This window comes from Ambystoma mexicanum, chromosome 6q (genome assembly GCF_040938575.1).
Source record: "Ambystoma mexicanum isolate Mex_15411 chromosome 6q, UKY_AmexF1_1, whole genome shotgun sequence".
NCBI lineage: Eukaryota > Metazoa > Chordata > Amphibia > Caudata > Ambystomatidae > Ambystoma > Ambystoma mexicanum.
In genome coordinates, this window is record NC_090937.1 from 136,589,513 (window position 1) to 136,611,214 (window position 21,702).

The following is a 21,702-nucleotide window of genomic DNA, read 5'->3' on the forward strand; positions in this document are numbered from 1 at the left end:
ATGGTTTCCGCTTCTGATCAACATATATCCCCAATAAAAGTCCTTACATGATGGGGTTTGAACTTAATTACATTAGGTAACATTTTCTTTATCTTGAAACATAATTTTATTAAGGATACACATCAATGCATGTCCCTCCATTGTATGGAAAGAAATAATAACATCACCACAATTTGATTACAAGTTAAAACTGGATGATTTGAAGTTGTTGAGACGAAAAATATTGCATTGTATCAAGGCTATACATAGATTATGAGTAAAAGTTATTTTTAAGGGTAAAGCAAGGAAGGGGAAGGAAAAATAAAAACATACAAAACAGATAAGAAGTGAAGGAAAAAGGAGGGGGGAAACAGGGGAGGGGTGGGATGAGGGTAATGATGTATATACAATTCTGAAATTTTCTTAAACAGTATAGCGAACTAAGGCAAGAAAATCAATAAATATTTATTTGTGATACAGTATAAGGGTTGAAGCATTACAGTCCAATATTATATGTATATTACATATGTAATTCCACCATATTTTATGGTTCATGAGATTAGATTTTTTCCGATAAGTAGTGATTACTGGGACTGCTGCTAAAATAAAAAGATCAAATAAAATAGATTAATGGGAATTGAAGTGGTGAAAGTGGGCGCTACCCATATTTAGAATCTTGAAGTTAAAAGATTCATGTAGCTTAAAAATGCATTTGATAATGTGCCATACATTGTTGCAGAAATGTATAATAAATGTACATTCGACTAACATATGTTTGAAAGATCCTTCATCTTCATGACAATTCCACCATGTGATGTCTAAGGCTATCTTACACTTAAAAAGGTTAGTGGGGGTAATATAAAGCATATGATGGAAAAATATGGGAGTTTGGGTTAAACTAGCGGCAACATTTATGGTAGAAGCCTTTTTCCAAAATGTCGGCCAGCCATGGTTCTCTAAAGTGTTTGAGCTGTCTTGTTGTCATTCTTGCTGTGTTTTCCATTGGGGGATTTGTTTGGAGTTATTAATATGCTCTTTATAGAAGTGAGAGGCTGAAAACTGACAATTATTCATATGCTTATGTCTATTGGCAGCAGTTTGTCGGGAGGGTTGCAGAAGGAGTTGTAGATTATTTGTAATGGCATTAATTAATAGTAAGTATTGATGATAGAACAACTGAGTGAGGAATTTCTTCCTGAATTCATTGAAGGTTAGCGGTATACCTTGATTGAAGAGTTGTTGAACTAATTTAATTTCCTTAAGAATCAGATTTTTCCAAAATACGACTTTGCCATTAATCCTTATTATCTTATTAAGCTGTATGAATGGTATTATAGACTTGAATTAATTTGGGGACATAAGATACCTTCTGATCTGTTTGGCATTGAATTGCACATTAGTGTGTTTGATAAATCTGTTGTTTGAATCAAAAGCATAACAATCAGCTAGGGAGAAAGCCCAGACCATATTGCTTTACGCCAGAACCCAAGTAGATTGATCATTTTGATAAAAAAAAACAACCTTGTGCTTGTTTTAATATACAGGCATTATATCTTGATACATCTGGAAAACCTGTCTCTCCAGAAGTGGCCTTTATCTTTAATTTACTAAGAGATATCCTATGTTTGTTCTTTCCTCATAGGTAGTAAGGCATGAGTCAACATCATTAAAGAAGTTACTGGGAATAGTGATTGGGCACATGAATAAACATATGGAATGATTGGGGAGATCATCATTTTCATGGATTGGAGATGACCCCATTGGGATAGAAATAAATGGGACCACGACTCGAGAAGATGTTTAATTTTGGTCATGATATTGTTGATAGTTTCTTTAATGATATCTTTGATTGATGGAAACAGTTGCAGTCCAAAGTATTTTATTTTCTTAGGGCACCATCGCATGCTTTAAGTTTGGACTAGATGTTTCTTACAGTGGATATTTAGGGGGAGAATTTCAGATTTGTCCATATTTAATTTGCATCCTGAGGCTAAAGAAAAATATAATACTGTACCATGCACATTCTGCAAACTAATCTTAGTATTCTTAAGGAATAGAATAATGTCATCTGCATAATCTGCCAATTTAACTTTTAGATTTCCAAAGGTTACTCCTTGGATGCCAGGATGTATTCTAATAGATTCTTAAAAGGGTTCCAGGGCCAATATAAATAACAGAGGGGTGAGAGGACAACTGTTTTGTGTACCTCTGCCTAAAGGAAGGAAAAGAGTCATCTGACCATTTACATAAATAGAGGTTTTGGAGTTAGAGTAAAAAATGATAATCATGGATAGCTGCTTAAGGATCAGTTGATGGGACAGTGATGATTAAAGCATTCAAAAAGATTCTAAAATTGGATTCTGAGACTCTTTCTTTAACATAGCCAACCTGGTCTTGTTTAATTAGTTTGGGCATAAAAGGGAGGAGTCTATTTGCTAGAATGTTTGCAAAAATTTTACAATCAGTATTGATTAGGGAATTGGTTATAGCTTTGTGGTCATTCTGGATCTTTTTTAGGTTTCGGGAATGCTAGGAGCATAGCTTCAATAAAGGTACCTTTAGATTTAGAATTAGAGAAAAAATGACAGAAAAGTTCTAATAGTTTGGGGTAAGTATTGATTTAAAGACTGCACACAGATCTATTGAGAATCCATTGGGTTCTGGCGCTTTGCCTTTTTTAAGCCCCTGTATAGCTTTCATGATTTCATTTTGTGTTATGGGTGAAATAAGTGAGTCAACATTGGTAGTTGGATAATTTGAGTGTTTAACGTTTTGAAGGAAGGCAGAAATGTCTGGATTGTTGGGGGTAGATTTAGAGGCATATAGTTGACTATAAAAATTTCTGAAGACATTGATGATTTCTTTGTCAATACATTTTCTGGTGCTATCCGATTCCTTTATTGCTGTGATTCTGATTATTTCTTTTTTGATTTTGAGATAGCCAGCTAGAGATTTACTTATCTCATAAGAGAATTGATACATGTTTTAGTTATATTTGAGCAGATGAACGCAAGAATAGTCAGATGTACCTTTATTGTATTTAATTCTTAATTGCAATATATTAGATTGGATTTCTTGAGAAGGGTTAGCAAAATGTTGTTTCTGAAGAGTTTTTAGTTTTCGTAGAGTTTCTTCAGAATCCTGTTTCATATCTTTATTTTCTTTTGCAACAAAAGAGATTGCTTCACCTCTCAGTACTGCTTTATAGCAGTCCTAATTAGATGTCTTTTTCTTTAGTGATCTCAAAATAATTTGTATGGATTTTTGCTAGAAATAAGGCACATTTTTCATCTTTTAGTAAGGCCAAATTGAGTTTCCATCTATTTGATTTGGAAACAGGATTGGTATTTCTTAATTTAATTTGAACGGGGGGTGGTCAGACAGGGATATACAGTTTATATTAGATTCTATTAAGTTAGTAGACAAAGATTTAGCAAGGAATACATAATATATTCTGGAGAAAGATGTTCTGACTTGAGAGTTGTGTAGACCGAAGATACCTCCGTCCTGAAGTGACACACTGGGAAACCAAAAGTCCTCCCTGTGCGACCTTTGGGGCCACAGGTGGAAGATGTCGCTGCCTGGTTCCACAGAGCCTCGAGAACCACAAAGCCGCTGTAGGAAAAACAATATTAAGTACCAGGAAATAACAGTAATGCAATGCAGAGTGTAACAAGTGAAAAGGATCTTACCTATCTAATGGGTCAGAATGCGGTAAACCTAGTGGTGGTTCGAGACTCAAGTGCGAGGCAGCCCCAAGTCCTGCAGGGGCCAGTGCTGTGTGTGGTCGCAGGCTAACCCACCTGAGCGAAGGGTTTGGTTGCGTAGCGTAACTGCCAGAGAACAAGAACGTAGCCAAAGTATTTTCAAGAGTCCAAGGGAAATCCAAGTGCAGTGTGAAGGACGGTCCAAGAGTCGGCAACAAGGTAACAGTTCCAAGGTGACAAGCAAAAGGAAAATCCAAAGAAGTCCAGGTGAGTAATCGGAGGTCGAGGTATTTCCAGGAATCTAAGCAAGACGTAACGCCAAACAGGGTCCAGAAGACAGCTGAGAAGCGAGAACTGTTTCGGGAATCAAGCGTTTTGTATTGGGCGCTTCCTGATCATGTGACGCGTACTGCTGTCATGTGACGGACGCCAAGCACCACGTGACCTGGTAGAATCAGCTGGGCGATGCGGAAGCATTCTGCCGATCCTCCAAGTGTGCGATCTCCATGGCAACTGCCAGTGCAAAAAGGGATGCAGGCGGGCCTGCATATTGCACCTGGCACGCGGTAATCGGTCCTGTGGGGCAACCAAAGCACCTGAGTCTCGTAACCTGGAAATGTTGTGCGAGTGAGAGGAATGTGTAGCGGAAATGCTAGCGGTGTTCTGGTGCATGTGTGGATGAGTGACAGAGTGCCTAACAAAAGAATCATGGGGGCAGGAATGAAAGGTATAATAATGTCTGACGGGTGCTGTAGTGGCTAGGAATCAGTGAGACCCATTTTGGATATAAAGTTTAGAAATTGATTGTGAGATTTTGAATTTTTAAAAGGGACCTTGGACTTTCTTTCAAGAAATGGATCCACCATTACGTTTCAGTCTCCACATATGATCAATTTTTCTATGTTTGAACGGAGCTGATGTAGTTTAAGTGTTTTCTAGGAGGCAGAACCGTGTTTTTGGGCTGTACACATTAATAACTGAGTAATATGTGGAGTTAAAGAAGATATTCAAGAGGATCCATTTACCTGAGTCATGGGATTCTGAATTTATGATCTTACAATCACACTTTTTATTCATCAAGACAATAACACAATTTTTCTTACTCAGTGCAGCACTAGTAAACACGTTGCCTACCCATATATTCTTAGGTTTGGCTGCTTCTAAGCATGAAAGGTGAATTTCTTGGATGCGTGCTATAGAAAGTTTGGTTTGATTCAGATAAGTGAGTACCTTTTGCCTTCTAATGGGATTATGAAGGCCTTTGACGTTCCAAGATGCTATATTTATAGACATAAGAGTAAGAAAGAGTACAATACAAAGCTATGATAAAATATACTTTTAATCATTAGATAATATGAGTATGTAAATTTCCAAGAAAATAAAGTCACAATTTTAGTAGTTATGTAAGAAACATTACCCTGGGGGAAAAACAAGATGGGACGGAGAGTGACAACAACATGAAATAAAGTGAACATTGATCACAATGCTTAATAAACCAAAAAAAGATGGCTAGAAGGAAACAGCCAACACATTTCATTTTTGGATGATGAAACAATTTTGAGGACGAGGTGCCCGGACGAGATTAGGCCAAAAACAGGGCTCCACTTGCATACAAAACATTGTTTGAGGAGTCAAAATAGTTATTTAAAAAAAAACGTCTTGGTATATTATTAGTAGAAGAAGGGATTGCGATGTGTCCATAACTTCCAATCTTTATTTTTGAATAAAATGTTTCAACTCTCCTGGAAGTGGTTTGGCCAATAGGGGTTGCCTTTGGGGTTGCAGGATGAACCATTCTGTATCTGGCATTGATTTGCTTTAAATCATGTCTTAAAAGAAGGAGTTATTTTCTTCTAGTGGTGGTAGAGTTGGCCACATATTGGGATATAAAAACATTGTTTCTGTTCCAGGTAAGATGTTTGATCAGCTTAACTTTTTTTAATGATAAACTGGACATGTTTAAAGTCCTAGAAAGCAAAGATGAGAGTTCTTGAGGCATTCCTGGTATTGGTAAGAGAGCGTGGTGGTCCAATTCTGTGAGCTGGCTGGATATTAAGTTGTAGCAAAGGTGGTAGATCTAGTAACTTGGATAGCATGGTGATGAGGAATAGGCAGGTGTCTTCTTCTTCAATTCCTTCAGGAAGGCTGCAACGTTTAGGTTGTTTCTCCTATCCCTGTTTTCCAGGTTTTCTGAGTGCTTTTGAAGGTTTTTAACCGAAACTTCCAGTATTCTGGCTCTGTTAGTGATATATTCTGCATCACTCACTTTGCGCTCTACTTCAGAGATCCTGGAGTCAAAACCTGACCATTTGTCATCTAACAGTTGCAGCTTATTGTTAGTTGCTTCCATAAATGGTTTTAAGGCTCTGGTTTTAGCTAAGATGGTGAGCATGGCAGGATTCATAGCTTCTTCAGGTGTCAGCAAATCACTTTTGTGCCTCATTAAGGTGGTGGAGTCTTTACCAATGTTTTTCTTGGCTTTGGCCATATTGTATTGTAAGGGGGTATAGAGTATACTGCACGTCGAGAAAACGTCTATTTGATATTGCATGCACCGTAGAAATTTAGGCTCCAAAAATTCATAAACCGCTGTATGTTTGGAAAGGAAAGTCACTTGTTATGTACTATAGTAGAATTGTATGTTGAAAAAGTCAGCACAAGTATGTCAGAGTGTCTGGTGAATGTAATAAAGAAGTAGCTTCTCCCCTCAAAAAGCTAAAAAATTAAGTTCACCATGTTATAGCTCTATATTGTATTGATTTATGCAAATACATGTGGCGCTTATGTGAGTTCACTGGCATGCATGTTTAAAACAGCAGATTGCCTTTAAAAGATCTGTGTTGTGAGGAAATAAGCTTCCATAAGCTTAATGGCTCTCAGGTTGCACGTCAGCCAAGCCAGCTGACAGGAAATTCTGCTTTGCTTTTACTGCAACGCTCTGCTTCACAGGCCAACCTCTCTGATGTTTTCCGCACTCCAGACTGCCGGACCACCAGCTTCTTCAAGCACCTCAAACATTCCACGTACCCTTGGAAGTGTTTCACGAAAAAGCCAGGTATGTCGGGTGACTCCTTAGACAGGAACGTAATAAATAAAATGATACGGAGTGGAGAGCTGAGAATTAGCCCGCCATCTCACATGGTGCCAAGCCACACCCCCATTATGTACAACTATAACATTCATAATAATGAATACCGTGAAGCAATCATCTTCGAACTCAAACTTTCCCTGACCTATTATACTCATCCTCCTTTTGCAACACAATATAGTATTCCAAGTAAAAGTCCATGAGAATAACATTCAAGAACACATATCTTTGTAAATAAACATAACATATGATAAAGCTTTAAAACCTTTGTCTTCCTAATGGGACATTCCCATGTCAGTTATTTTCCTCTTCCTACTGTACTTTCAAGCGTTTTAAGTGTAGTAACATACCCTTTCCTTGAGAGCCATGCTCTGAATATGATTCTAGACAGAGTATAGGTTATGAAATTACTAAATTACTGTCTGTTGATTTGCACAAAGCTAATGTATCATTAAGACGTCATATTGAGAACGTGATTAGAACTGACTTTAAGTATAATGTACTCAAACCTCTGTAAAATGGGCAGAGAAAAATGTAATCCACAATATCTTCTTTGCCATCTGAACAGGCTGGGCAAGTATCCGAGATGCTCATGTGGCAGGCACATTGGACTCCTAATAAGGGTAAAGTGCCTAGTTGAAATCTTATGTAAAGTGACTGTGCAAAAGATGGGGAAATCATATCCAAGTAACTTTGAGTCCCATACGCCAGTTTACAGCTCCAGTAAGCAGCAGCTTGGCTAGAAATATACAAATATGTGATCATCTTGTCTTCCAATAAGGTATTGCACACCTGTTTTAAAATTGTCTTTGCATGGCAATTGATTTGATAGGGATTGGACCACAGGTCTTCATTACCCAATGAGCTCAGCATTGTCTTAACATAAATGCGCCAATGTAGGCTTGGTCAACTAATTTGAGACAAAAGGTCTGTTAGCACCTCTCTGTATTTTACCTGGTGTGAGGAGGCCCATAGTGGAATACAATATCAGACAGGGCTAAAAGCAATTATGTCAATAAAATGTTTTTGGTTGAGCTCTAAAAGGTAACATTACATTCAGTGTGCTTTGGGGTAAGCGCAGGCAAAAATGTATTCTCTATGATTTCTAATATTGTGCTGTTAACATAGCCCCATATCTCTGCACTAAAAAAATGCTGCTGCCCTGGCATGCACAATATATATTTGTAAGGCTAGTGACAATGCACCATTCCAATGGTTGAGGGTACATTTTAGTACAGCTTGTCTTGGACCAGCCAAATTCCATTGCTCATAAAACAATGTCTTAGATAATCATAGATGTCTACCTGCTCAATGTTGTTGAGTTCAATCTTGATATGAAGTCTGTATTTAGTGTACAATTGTCACTTTTAACATGTACTTGTATGTATCCCTCAGGATAGGAACGGAAATTGGCAAAGTGATTGCTTTGCACAATATTTCTGTCCTCGGGTGATACTAGTGTCACCCTCTTCCAAAAAGCTGCATTATATTGTTGACCCTTTCAAGTAGGCCCTGCATTTCACTCAGCAAATTCTCCTTTTTCCTTTTGGTCAAATCCTTTTAGAAGGTCCTGGATAGTTGTACCATGTTCCTAGCAGGGCAATCAACCATGTTAAGCTCTATTAAGGTGTTCCTTTTTGCCTTGTGGCAATCACTGTCATATAAAGGTGAATGGCGAATAGTGGAAGACTTCACCTGTTTCCCTGGTTTGTTAACATAATGTTTGATCTTCTCGATGATTGACTCATAAGTATTAATAACCACAGAGTTAGTAGAACTACTGGAAAGTAAAATTTCCAGTTGGGGTAGAATATTGTTGCAAATAACTGGTTCTATATTATTATCCGCTATATATCACATGATTTTATTTGCTGTATTGCATTGCCAGTTGAAGCTAGAAGAGGATCTAGCTGCCTTCCCCATTATAATAAGTTACATACAGAGGGGTCAATGCTTACTGTCAGTTCTTTCATCCACATGCATGCTAATTAAGGCATAATAATTAAGGGAGAATGTTCCACCACATAAAAAGGTTGGTTTGGCTGGTTGTTAGCTATTCTACCATTGCATGACCGGAAGTCTCAGTAGAGATTGTGTGTTGTGATATTGTTGTTTAGGTCCTTACAGAGATGATGTCTGATGATATGTTTTTTATTTTATTTATGAGTTGTTTTAATCAAGTAAACTTGATTTTTCAACAAATGCAAATATAAAAATCTTTAAAATTCTCTTTGACAATTAAAACGTTCTTGAAAAGAGAGAAATAAAAAGAAAGAATAAGACAGGTTTAACAATTCAATTTAAATCAAAACAATTTTTCTTTTTAGAAAAATACGGAATAATAAAAGCAAGGCGCTACCTGTCCTTATTCATAAAAGTAAAATACAAAACTGAAAATACACTTGATCATAATCTGCTTTGATTCAATCTTTTGTCTATCAGTTTCAAGCTATACAAAAAGTTCAGAATAGCATATCTTAACGATTGCCTGTTAGAATGTAACAACAATTCCCACAATTTGTGGGAATTTTCAGTGGTTATGACATAATCCATTAACAGAGGTTTGAAATGCATGACTCTTTGCATGAGTAGTGACGGCAGTCTGAACACAGATGTTTTAGTGTTTCTGCAGAGGATTTACAAAATCGACAGGAAAGCTCATCCTCAGATATTAATTTGCATTTGTATAGAAGTTCATGGGTTGGCCAAAGGTTCAATCGATAGCGCAGGATATCATTTCGCAGTCATGAACTGAGGAACATTATTAGATAGCTTTCAATTATGCCATAACGTTTCATGTTAAAGGGAGTGTTTATGAATGTCCGATATTGCATGCACGCAATTCACATTTGTATTCAATCATACTCCCATAATCGTATTTTGGCTCTATTTGGGTTCTCTAATAATAATGATGTTGAAATCCCTGTTTCACTAATGATTTCCTGCACTTTAAGTCTCTAGTTCAGAGGAAACACATCCATTGAAAATAGAAGATATTTCGCAATAATATTGATTTAACCGGACTTTTCATCCGCCATGACACATTTTCTATAAAGTGAGAAAATTTTCCATTTACAAATAGCATACAGTGAGACTAGACCCAATTCATGTCTCACCATACACATGGGCTGAGATAGTGGTAGATTCAAAACTTGTTTCGAATAACATCCCTCAATGACGGTCCAGTACATATATGATCTTTTCAAAGAGGCCTCGGTTCCGTAAGTTATAACTGGGACAAACTTTTGCTTGTAATAAATTATTATATGGACCAAACACAACTTACAATACTTGGCCCTAATTAGACAGGCCTGCGACACTGCTGTTCTAACCTTTTGTTTTACACAATGATCATCAACATTGGAATTCAAATTATGTGTAACAAAGGTGCCTAGGTATACATATGATGACACGGCTTCCAAGGTTGTACGTTGTAAGGGCCATTGATGGGCAGCACATCGCTGCTTTCTAGTACCAAATTGGATTACCTTGGTTTTTACTATGTTGATAGTTATGCAATTTTCTATAGTATAATGGTCAAAAATGTTCAGTAAGGCGCGGAGGCCATTCGCGGTCTTCCAAAGTAGCACCATGTCATCTGCAAATAACAAATGTTTAATTTGAATATCATTGATTTTCGGAGAATCTGTGATTATCGAAGCAAATTTCTGTCCTACGTCCAAAATGAAAAAATTAAATGTTGCTGATGCCAGTAAACAACCCTGTTTAAGGCCACGTGCAATCTCTATTGGTTCCGATAATAAGCCTTCATTGTTCAGTCTGATCTGTATGGTGGTACCTCTGTAGTTGGATAATCCACTTCAGGATAAACCAGGGGTAGCCTTTATCCATGAGTTTTTTGTATATTAGTTCAAGGGGGGTTGCGTCAAATGCCATGCGAAAGTCAACAAATGCCATGTGTAATGCTTGGTGCCGTTGACGGGCGTGATGGATGATTGAGTTTAGAGTGATGACATTTATTGCGGTACCTAAACCAGGTAAGAATCCTGTTTAAAATGGATCCTCACATAGCTGTTAAGTGATAACAGCGATGTTGCACTCCCCTCAAAGATGGTGTGAGAGAACAAGATCTAGGACATAAAAGTTCCTGTAGTGGTGTGTGCATGGTAGTGATATTGATTATGATGTCCAAGTCCCATCAGAGATGATTTACATGTCTTCATGTTTTTGAAGTCCCTTCATGAAAGTTGTGTGTTAATAAGTATATTGAGATCCCCACAAAGATTCTGTGTGATTTTACTGTTCTACAGTCTTAACAAGGGTGGTGTCTGATTATGATGATGTTGACGTCCCCACAGAGATGGTGTGTGATAATGATGATGGTGAAATCCCCATCTATATGGTGTGATAATAATGTTGTGAGCATCCCCACAGAGATGGTGTGCGAGAGAAATAATGGCAATGTCGTCCAACAGATGATGTGTGATATTGAGTATTCATTGTAATTTTTCAGTCCCCCAGCGAAATTGGGTATAATAATATTGAAGTTAAAATCCTCTCTCACATGGTGATGATGTTGATGATGTTGAATTTCCCAAAGTAATGATGTTTGATTAGAATGGTGATCAAGTCCCCACATGAATGGTTTGTGATGATGATAACATCAAATAGCAAACACAGTGGATTGGTACACTAAATGCTGATTTTCACTGACACTGCATTTGCATCCAAGACTCAGTTATCCACAGACACCGAATTAGCAAGGAGACTGCATCTACTACAGCAGGTAGACCACATATCTTGAACAATTTTTTTTTTGTATCTACACTAATGTGTATATTAAGTCTGAAGTTATCTTTTCAAAATAGATAGTTTAATTTGGTAATGATGTTGAAGGCATGCACAGAGATGGTCTACAATTATAGTGATTTTAATACCTCTACCCATGTGCCAAAGAATGTACCTTTTTGTACTGGCCTTTCTTCGATACTATGTGATGAGAGTGATATCAAAGGTCTCTTGGGTACTCAAGCACTATGCACTGAGAGGAATTTGAGTGAAACTGAATTTTATTATGACAACTAAAGATGAGGAATCTAACACAATAGAAGTTCAGTCTCAGGCATCTTGACTTCGCTGCATTCTTACTTCTATTCACTTTCCTTCCTTCTCTCACAGCCTTCAGCCTCAACTTGGTGTAATTTCTATATCACTCCCTGGCCTTCACATCCCCTCTACCCTCACCCCTGAAATAAGATGCTCCCAGGATCTCTAACCTCATATGTCCCTTCCCTCTCGCCTACTGCACAACACCTGTTCCTTTTGCCCACTTCCTGTCACTCTTTTACTTGGCTTCTGGAATATACAATTCCTCTGCAAGAAGTCTTCCTACATCACTGACCACTTCAACTCTTATCACGCTCATTGTTCACTTCATGCTAGTATAGAAACCTGTACCCCCCCCTCATGACACTGCTACACCATCAGCTCTTCACACAGTCTCTGCTACCCTCACCCACTCTACCAACCTGTTGGGAAGGGGTGCAGTGTGAGTGTCCTTATCAATAAGACCCTATACAAAGCCTTGGTAGCCCTCTCAATTCCTTCTTTCCTGATCTGACCCTTCTCATTGAGTTACTTCCTACTTCATCCGCATTGTCATGTGGGAGGACTTTAACCTCCACAAGCCGAGTGACCTGACTTGAACTCATCTCTCTCCTAACTGACCACTCCCTGTACTTCCTCCATTATGAGCCTACCCACTCTGGAGGGAACTCCCTTGACCTTGTATTTCTCTCTAATTCACTCTGCTCCCCTATCCTCTCACTAACCCCTCTCTCTATGATCACTCCATTGTTCACTTTAACACCTCAGGCCCTCCACTTGCAACTCCTCATCTACCCTCTTCAAGAACTGAGAGGAAATTCTGGTACAACTCTCTTTCACCTTACTTTGATGATGTGAGGACCTCTCTCCTGTCTCTTTTCCCTATTTACGTATCTTCCATTCATAATGTTTCCTCTGTCTTTCACTATGCTCTTATGACTCAATTTGCCCAATACTACCGTGCTTGCATATCAACAACATCCTGTCTCCGTTCTGAGCCTTTCATCATCTTTGAAATTCAGAATCTCCTAAAAAAACATGCACAGTGACCTATGATGTTGGTACAAATAAGAAACAGCTAACCTACTGCTAAAATACACATACTCCATTGTTGCCCTAACCTCTACACTGGACTATGGCAAAGTGTCCTACTTCACAAACCCAATCTTGTACCTTTACAATCACTCCTGCATACATTCATGTACTCTCCAATTTTTAATCAAACCTACCAAGTCAATATCTACCTTCTCCCTTTCGGCTAATGACATTGCTCAATACATTTCCACTAAAATCTAAAATTCATGACACTCTCACAGGCATTCTCTCTCTCTTTCCATCTTCAACTCCGTCTGCCAACCACCTCTCCCACCTCCCTCTTCTACTCTGGATTTCTTCTCCCCTATCTTTCCTATTGAACTAGCACCCATCCTTCATAGGGCCAGTCCTTCTTCACTTCTATCAACCCTTTTGCTCCACAGATGGCCAAAGAATTAGTGCCTCACTACGAGGTTGGAGGTAGCGTTGCCGGCATCTGGGTCCAGCACCCGCGAATGGGCAATTACCAAGCTGTTCTGGCCCAGCGGGACCCAGTAATTGCCCTTTCGTGGGTGCCGGGCCCAGTACATCCCCATTCTCATTTGAGTCCCATAGGGCTCAATGGGAATGTGGAGGGTGATAGCACCTGTACCGTTAATAATGGTACCGGGGCTACCATCAAGTTCTGCTCGTGGGTACCGGTACGGCCACCAGGTCAGACCTGGTGGCTGCAAGGGCACCCATGAGCAAAACTCCTATTATGGCGGAACGGTATCAACGGTGCTGGTTGCAATACCGGCGCCGTTGTTGCCTTACCGCCATACTTGTAAGGAGGACCTTAGTCTCAAACACTTGTCTTTAGCACTCTGAGTTCTTCTACCGCTCTCTCTGCTGGACTCTTCCCTACCTCCTTTAAATCTGCACCTGTCCTTACCCTATTGAAGAAGCTCTCTGCTTATACAAATATCCAAGCAAACCATCACTCACTTTTCCTGGCTCTACATTATTCAAAATTCTCTGAGCGCATGGTCTTCGACAGGATCACAAAGTCACTAGGATAATGGCCTTGGAAATCCACTTCAATATGGCTTCTGAACCAAACACTCTACAGAGACTACCCATGCATACCTCCAGCTTTCTCTTTAATTCTCACCACTACAAATTCTCTTCTATGATCACCTTTTTGGACATTCCTGCTGCTTTTGACACTGTTGTCCACTCCTCTCTAGCCCTCACTCTCCAGTACCTTGGGTTTTAAAAATGTGCTTTTGGCTGTATCGCCTACTAACTGGAAGAGTGATCCACTAAAATCACTTGGAATTCAGAAAGCGCTGACCCCACACTCTCCCTGTTGGCGTCTCCCAAGGATCAGTCCTTAGACTTCCGCTATTCACCCTCTACATATCTGCCCTATGAAGACTTATCTCATCCTTTGGCTTTAATTGTCACCTTTTTGGTGATGTCACTCATATATTTTTCTCCTTTTCTCCTTCACGCCAGCCATCTCAGAACAGGTTACAAACTGTCTCAATGAAATCTGTATAAGTGGAAGTCATGTTCTCCTGGCTTGCAATGCCATCCCTATGTATCCCTCGCTTATCTCTGTCCCACCACCCAATGTTCTCAATTTCCTCTTTGATAGAGAACTACGACTGCAATAATTCATCGCTTCCACTTCCTCTGCTGCTTGTATTAACCTCTTCGACATTTGAAAACATGCACCAATTTCTTTGTAAATCTACAAAAACTCAAATCTCAACTCTCATGCTCCACAAACTTGACTACTACTTCAGCCTACTCTTTGACCTTCCTCTGTACTTTCTCCTTCTAGACAAAGCCTCACCTTTGCATCCCACACTCTCTACATCATACCCAGATCCTCTCCCACATCTACCTGCCAACAACCTGCTGTTTGGTTCTCCATGCACAACTACTCTCCTTTCAAGATCTTTCTCCTACTCTCCAAAGCTATGTTCCTCAGTACCTGTCTGACTGTTTCTCAGTTCACTCACCATCTTGTTCTCTTGGATCCTTCTCGGCACTGAATTTCCCTGTCCCATACCCTCTCTGTGGCTGTTCTCGCTTCCACTCTTTCTCGCTATTTGCCACACTCCACTCAAACTCACTGCCAATAGCAATCAAAGCAGCCCAACAGTGAATCTCCTCAAAGCTTGGCTAAAACTTCACCTACTTGCAGCCACTGTCCTCTCTTCCATCCAGCCAAACGGAGCCCACCACTCCCTCCAGTCATGCTTCATAATGTACATTTGCATATTTAAATAATATTCCTCCATAGTTTGAAGCACTTGCTCCTTTAGGTTAATGTTACCTTCGAGGTAACTGTTTTCGTAGATATATTTTTGGTCTGTTTGTTTTTTGTCCCTGGTTTATGTTCAATTTTTTCACACACTCACAAACTGGCTCACCACTTGTTCTCATTGTTTTGCTTTTATATAGGCACCCTTCATGGGGATGCTTCCGCCCTCAGTAAATGTAGCATTGTAAGTATTTTCTGATCCAAATTGAAATCCCTCTTCATCAAATAATTTTAAATGTTCACATGCAAGGGTTTCATTGCATCCTTCCTCACTCACCACAGGAACAATCCCAAAGTCTATACAACATGCTTTTGAGGGAGTTCCTGTGCCCTGCTTTTCCAGTGTCACAACAGAGTTAGCTCTGATGTGTCATATATAGTAGGACATTCTGCTCTCTGATCTGCTGTTCGTAATTACTGCTCTGTCTCTGCCTGTAGCAATGGGTAGCGGTGGAGCTTTTCAAATGTGGTCAAGGAACACTTGTTTTAGCACTTCCTCACAAGGTCTCCTCTAAACTCCTGTTCTCGTCCTTCAGATCCCCATCACACTTGAAAACTCTTGTTCCTCATCCCATCATAGGCCTCACCCCTTCATGTAGGGTCTTGCCCCACCTCTTGCCTTGGGATAAGATTGTCATCTTGCTCCATCCTAGATTATCTGACTAGTCCCTTTCTTACCTCCCAAAATATTTCACTTCTGCCTCTCCCTGATTTCTGAATTCACCCTCCATATACTGTTGTTCACCTAGAACAGCCTTCTGCTCTTAACTTCTCACCACCACATCCTGCTATTCACCTCCAACCAGCACCTCTGTGTACCACCATTTTTTTGTGATCTGGCTCATTTTGTTAATTGGTATAGCAGAGCTGGGAATTGGGGAGTGAGGCTGACATAATGGGTCCATTCCATTTCCTGTGTAGGGCAACTCTCCAGCAACCAGACCAAGTAAATACAACCCACTAAGAAAAAAGGCTAGGTGCACCCTTTTTCGAGAAGAACGAGTGGTTTATTTTTTATACAGAAATTAATGGGTGATATGGTATTACAGATCCACTGCTATAGAGCTCTGAGTTCCTCCAATATGATGGCTAACTTATAAATGTACAACTTGTCATTCATTACGCACTCACTATACATTGTTTATCCCCCACCCTCATTCACTGACGCCAATATACATACTAATAGTTTCATATAGCCCATCTTCTAGTTGGTAACATTGTCTTCTCCTCCATCTTCATCACACGTGGGTAACAACCTCACCTGTCTTGATACATTGCAAGGCAATTGGTTAGACTTGAATTGTACCACCCTTCCTTCATTCCTAACCACGTGATGTGCACCTGGTTGTCAACATGAACTCAGCAGATAACTTCAAGGTCAGCCTTTTCCTCGTGAACAAAGCAGCCCTTTTCTCATCACAGACATGCCAGCACCCCCACTGTATGGGCATAACTCTTGTCTCTCCCTGGTACAACTCACAGATCATGTTGTTCTGTGCTCGCCCCTGTATCAGTTTTCCTCCCATGAGGTGAACCTAGTGTCCCATTAATCAATCCTGTTTGTAGCATCTTAAATCTTGGTTTGTGCTTTGGCAGTTTAGGACCTCTGCCTCAGCTCCCAAGAGTATGACCTTCATGCTAGGCCACAGCCCTTTGTCTATCCGACAGCACACATTCCTACCTAATTGTTCAAAGGCCTAAATGAATACATTTATATGTGGTGCGCATGCGTGTTCCTAGCCACACCTGGGAATCGGAATGTAATGGTCAAGCAAGGAATGAGTCCTTGTTGTTCTGTGGTTCCAACACGCTCTGCGAGGATTCAGGTCTACTCTTAAAATCTGTACTAGCTATGATGCATATAAAATATATTCTATGTAATTCTTTTGCAAAGCTTCTTGTTAGTTCCCCCCCATGTGATTTCCCACTCCTGGCAGTTATTTCTAAAGTACCCCACTTCGCCTATATAGGGGCCATCCTTCACCTGTTCTCCATATTCTAAAATGTTTTCCACAACCTACATCTTCTATGAGGGGCGGTAATCTGAACATGCATCACAACAGTCCATCCGTCAACTAACTCTCCTGTTCTCTCTCTCTATCCACTTTATGCTTAAGGACTCATGCCCCACACATGTGATGTAATCTACCCCTATCCCGGCCATATTTCTCCCAAGTACACGTAAGGTATATGCAGTCCCCATCACCCGCTACATCTACACAGTGCTCGGTTTATTTTTAAGGTTCTGGTGGGTGTGAAATTAATGTCCCCTGCGGGTAGATAGGCCTTTCCATTCTGGCCATGTGTGGTTTATGTGGATCCTCAGTTTGAACCAGCCCATCTATTGTGCCTGGGAGAGCCATTAGTAACCATCATTGTTTAGCTTTTAAGAATAGTCTTGGCACAACATCAAAGCATCATCTGGCACATGCAATACAACACCAGCAGGAAAACCAAGACCAGGACCAGTATTTTCACCAATTCCACAAGCCAGGCTGGCGTCCATGAAAACAACGTATGAAACTAATCATCGGCCTGCACACCTGCTTTGTTCTCCATAGCAGTCTTCAAATTGTGTAGAGCCCCTATAATGTGTGTCAGCAACCCATTCTCTGCATCATTTGGGGATATGTAAGTACATCAAGACAACCTTATCTTCTTGCACACGCTCCCTTCCATATCTGTCAGGAGATACAAGATGTACTGGTTTTGAAGCGTCATCAACTGGATCGCCCTCAGATCACTTTTGATGGCGTTTATGCCTTGTTAGGTATCATTCTCCAACTGTATCCCTTCCCAATAAATGCTCACCAACCACTTGGAATTTGCTGCACTTTGGATCTCTGGCGTTAAGAGAGATGCAGAAAACACCTCAGTGTTGGTGTTCAGGCAATATTTGTCTGGAATTGCTTTGAGCAACTTGGATGATTCTTCCAACACATAAATCCATCTATTCCTTTTCAACTTCATCGACTGCTTCTTCTTCCTCATGTCAGGGGGTTGGATGGAGGATGGAAGAGATTGCAACACCCCATATTTGGAAGCTATTATCAGCTGTACTTCTGGCATCAGCAAGATTGCTGAGTGCAAGTTTGTTAGTGCACATGTGTCTCGCCAAGAACGTAGAAGATGCAAGTATGCTTGTTGGCCACATAACCAGAACATGCCAATTAGTGCAGCTGTTCCTTTTGCAAAATCTGCGATGAACATTGTCTTGTTTCACCTAGTGTCAATGCCAACTAGAACAGTCCCATGCCCTCGAAAACAAAACTGATATGTGTCTACTTGTTGCACTTTTACTGGAGTTTCACGTGTTTCAATCCATGTTAGTTTGGGAATATATGTAATTCATATTGTGAAACAGTTCTTATTAGTGTTCCATATAATGTCTCCTCCACACCCTGCCAACCCTCCTGCTGCACAGCTCACCACTGCTTTCTCACATCTGTTTGACATGAACAGCACTATGTCCAATTTTTTACATGGGCCGCGGCATGCATTCGGGGCACTGCTGTCCTTGGCACACTTCTCTCCATCTCTGCCCATTAGTACCACATGAACTTTGTGCCCCTGGAATAAGCTGCAAACATGACACAGCGCGTGCATTAAACCCTGCTCCTCTAAGGGCAATATTTCTTGGGAACTAACATTATGGATGCTTCAGGCATATGGGGGTTTAGGGAGTAGACATTATAACTCCCATTGTACCTCTGTTTCCCTACTGAGTTCATTTGGCTATAACGCATGTTATTGAATTCTGAGTGGTGCACATCAGACATTGTATCAAACCCTACACCTTTGTATTCATTGTACTCATTTTCTTCATCTAAACCTCTTCTAACCTGCATCTTCAAGTCCCATATTACAGTATCTTGTATACGCATTGTTTTAAGAGTCACTACTGTGGTTATATACTCATCACTTGGTGTTGTGGTTTAAAAAACATATAATAAAAAAATGTACTGTTTGTACATCCCCTTGTTCTACACCCCTACCCTCTAGATATATGTCCTAACAATATAACCTCACTAGAAGCATATATAAATGAACCAAAAACAACCCCACACAAGAGCGGAACCAATATCCTGCCACAAAACCTCTTGATACACATACAATTCTACAGAGAAATGCAGAATTTTGCAAATACATTGTAAGTAGCACCCCTTAAAAACCACAAACATTTGTAAAAATACAGAGGCATAAAGTACTCAAAAACAACAAAGTACAGTAATGGCCGCTTTTTGTCAACCAGAAAATCACCTACTAAAAGCACCACATTAAAAACACTCTTATAACATACTTATTGATAGAGGTGGACTGGGTGTGCCTCCCTGACATCATACAAGTGCACACAATATCGCAGCTGTGTTACTTTAACGACAAGGGGCGTAGAAAGACATGTGTACCTGCGTGTTATAAATGACGTATCATATCATATAATATCACTGTATAAGGATCATTATAACAGGGCTGACTCCATCTACAAACAACATTTTTAATATAGACCATGTTGCTAGGGAACAATTGCAATGATGGTGAGCTCACAGATTCCAGTTCAACACTGTTGTCGCCTTCTTCTGACCAACATGGAGCAATCTGTTGAGAAAGGTATTTAATCCACTTTGTTAACTGTGTCAAATACGAATGAAACTCATCACCCAAAAAAGACGCAGCGCTGTGAGCATCGGAAGCACTACACACCAGGCTAAAGGTATGTTCATATGTCTTCCCATCACTATTTCTTGCAGATTGAAGTGGTGATCCTCACAGGGCTGGGTCTTCAAGCTGAACAAGGTCAAAGGGGGCGATGCACCTGTTCCTTTTCAGTGTAGCACGAAGGTTAGATAGTTTATTTTTTAGCACCCCATTCATCCTTTCTACATTGCTGTTGGCCTGAGGGTGATAAATAGAGCACATGTGTGTTTTATTTAAAAAAGAGATGCAATTTCCTTAAACAGCTCATTAAAGAAGTGGGTGCCATCATCATTTTTAAGCTTCTTGCACACTCCCCATCAGGGAAACACTTCTCTCAACAGAAACTTGGGGGCCAATTTGGCATCGGGATGTGCAAACGGACCAGCTTCAATCCAATGCCAGAAAGGACATACCACAACTATAATATAGCGGAACAAATTACATCTGATACCCCGGGTCTAGTCCGCATTACAAATAAATAAAAAACAAACAAACAAACATCTCTCACCCATGTCAGTAAAATCAATGTGGAGATCACCGAACAGGCCAACTGGACCAGGCAAAGTGCACCTCAAATTTGTCAATGTTTTCCTGTGCTGTATGTCTGGCAAACTGTACAATTTGACGTAAACAAAGACAATAATACCTGAATATTGGGCACAAACCAATTCTCTTGGATGTCAATGGCAATATGCTGTTTTTACATGTGGGTGGGCTAATGGAGTTGGTTGAACATCACTAAAGCCAAAGCTTGGGGCATGACCACCTTTCTTGTACTCTTCTGTCTCCACACTAAATTAGTTGGAGATTTTGCACATTCTCTATTCTGTAACACCAACTTCTCATTTTGTGGCAACTGGCCTTGATGCTCAATAATTTCAGTGACAGGAAGTGACGTATATGGAACCTGCAACTGTAACCACATGTTTACAAACACTGAATGCTCTGGGTACTGGCAAATAAGCAGCCTGTTTTGCCATAGTGTCTGCTGCTTCATTCCCAAGGGAAACAAAGTCCACACTACTTGTGTGGTTGGTGCACTTCACTATTGTGGCAAGCATAGGCTGTGAAAGAGTGTGGATCAGTCAATCCAACAAAGCTGCATGCTACACGCGAGACCCATCTGCTCAACGACATCCTTGTTTCATCCATCTCGACAACCATGAATTTACAGTCAACGTAACATAAGCAAAGTCGGAATATATTGTTACTTAGCACCCTTGTGCTGCCTCAAGCACTTTGATAAGAGTGATCAATTCCACTGCCTGTGCTTAATAATTACTAACTAGCTAACTAGATTTTTGTAGAGTGCAACACTCACTCAGAGTTCTCAGGGCACTCAATGACAGCTAATGACTGCTAATGACCTGTTAGTCTCCGATGCAGAATAACTTTGGATTCCCCATCAACTAGGTGCACCTCTGCTGCCCCAGTATGTCACTGGCCTATCTCCTGATCATTAGTTGAGGAACCATTAATGAAACACACTAATTTGTCATCTAAAGCATAGTCACCTGCCTTAGGAATGTGATCCTTAGGACCTCTGTATGTGATACAACCATGCACTTTATTATCGTCAGTAATGTGTTCAGTCAGAAAGGTTGCTGGATTCCCTTTTTTACAACATACAATGTGAATTGGCGTGTTTAAGAAAATCACTTCATATGCAGAGGCCCTTTTTATTTTTGAATGAAGATTTGGACCGCTCTAATACTGCAAAAACAACACGCTCCACATACAATGTAAATGAGCACCCCAATAGTCACAGATTGCTCAAAGGCCAAGTCAGCAGCAGCCAACGCTTGTTCACATGG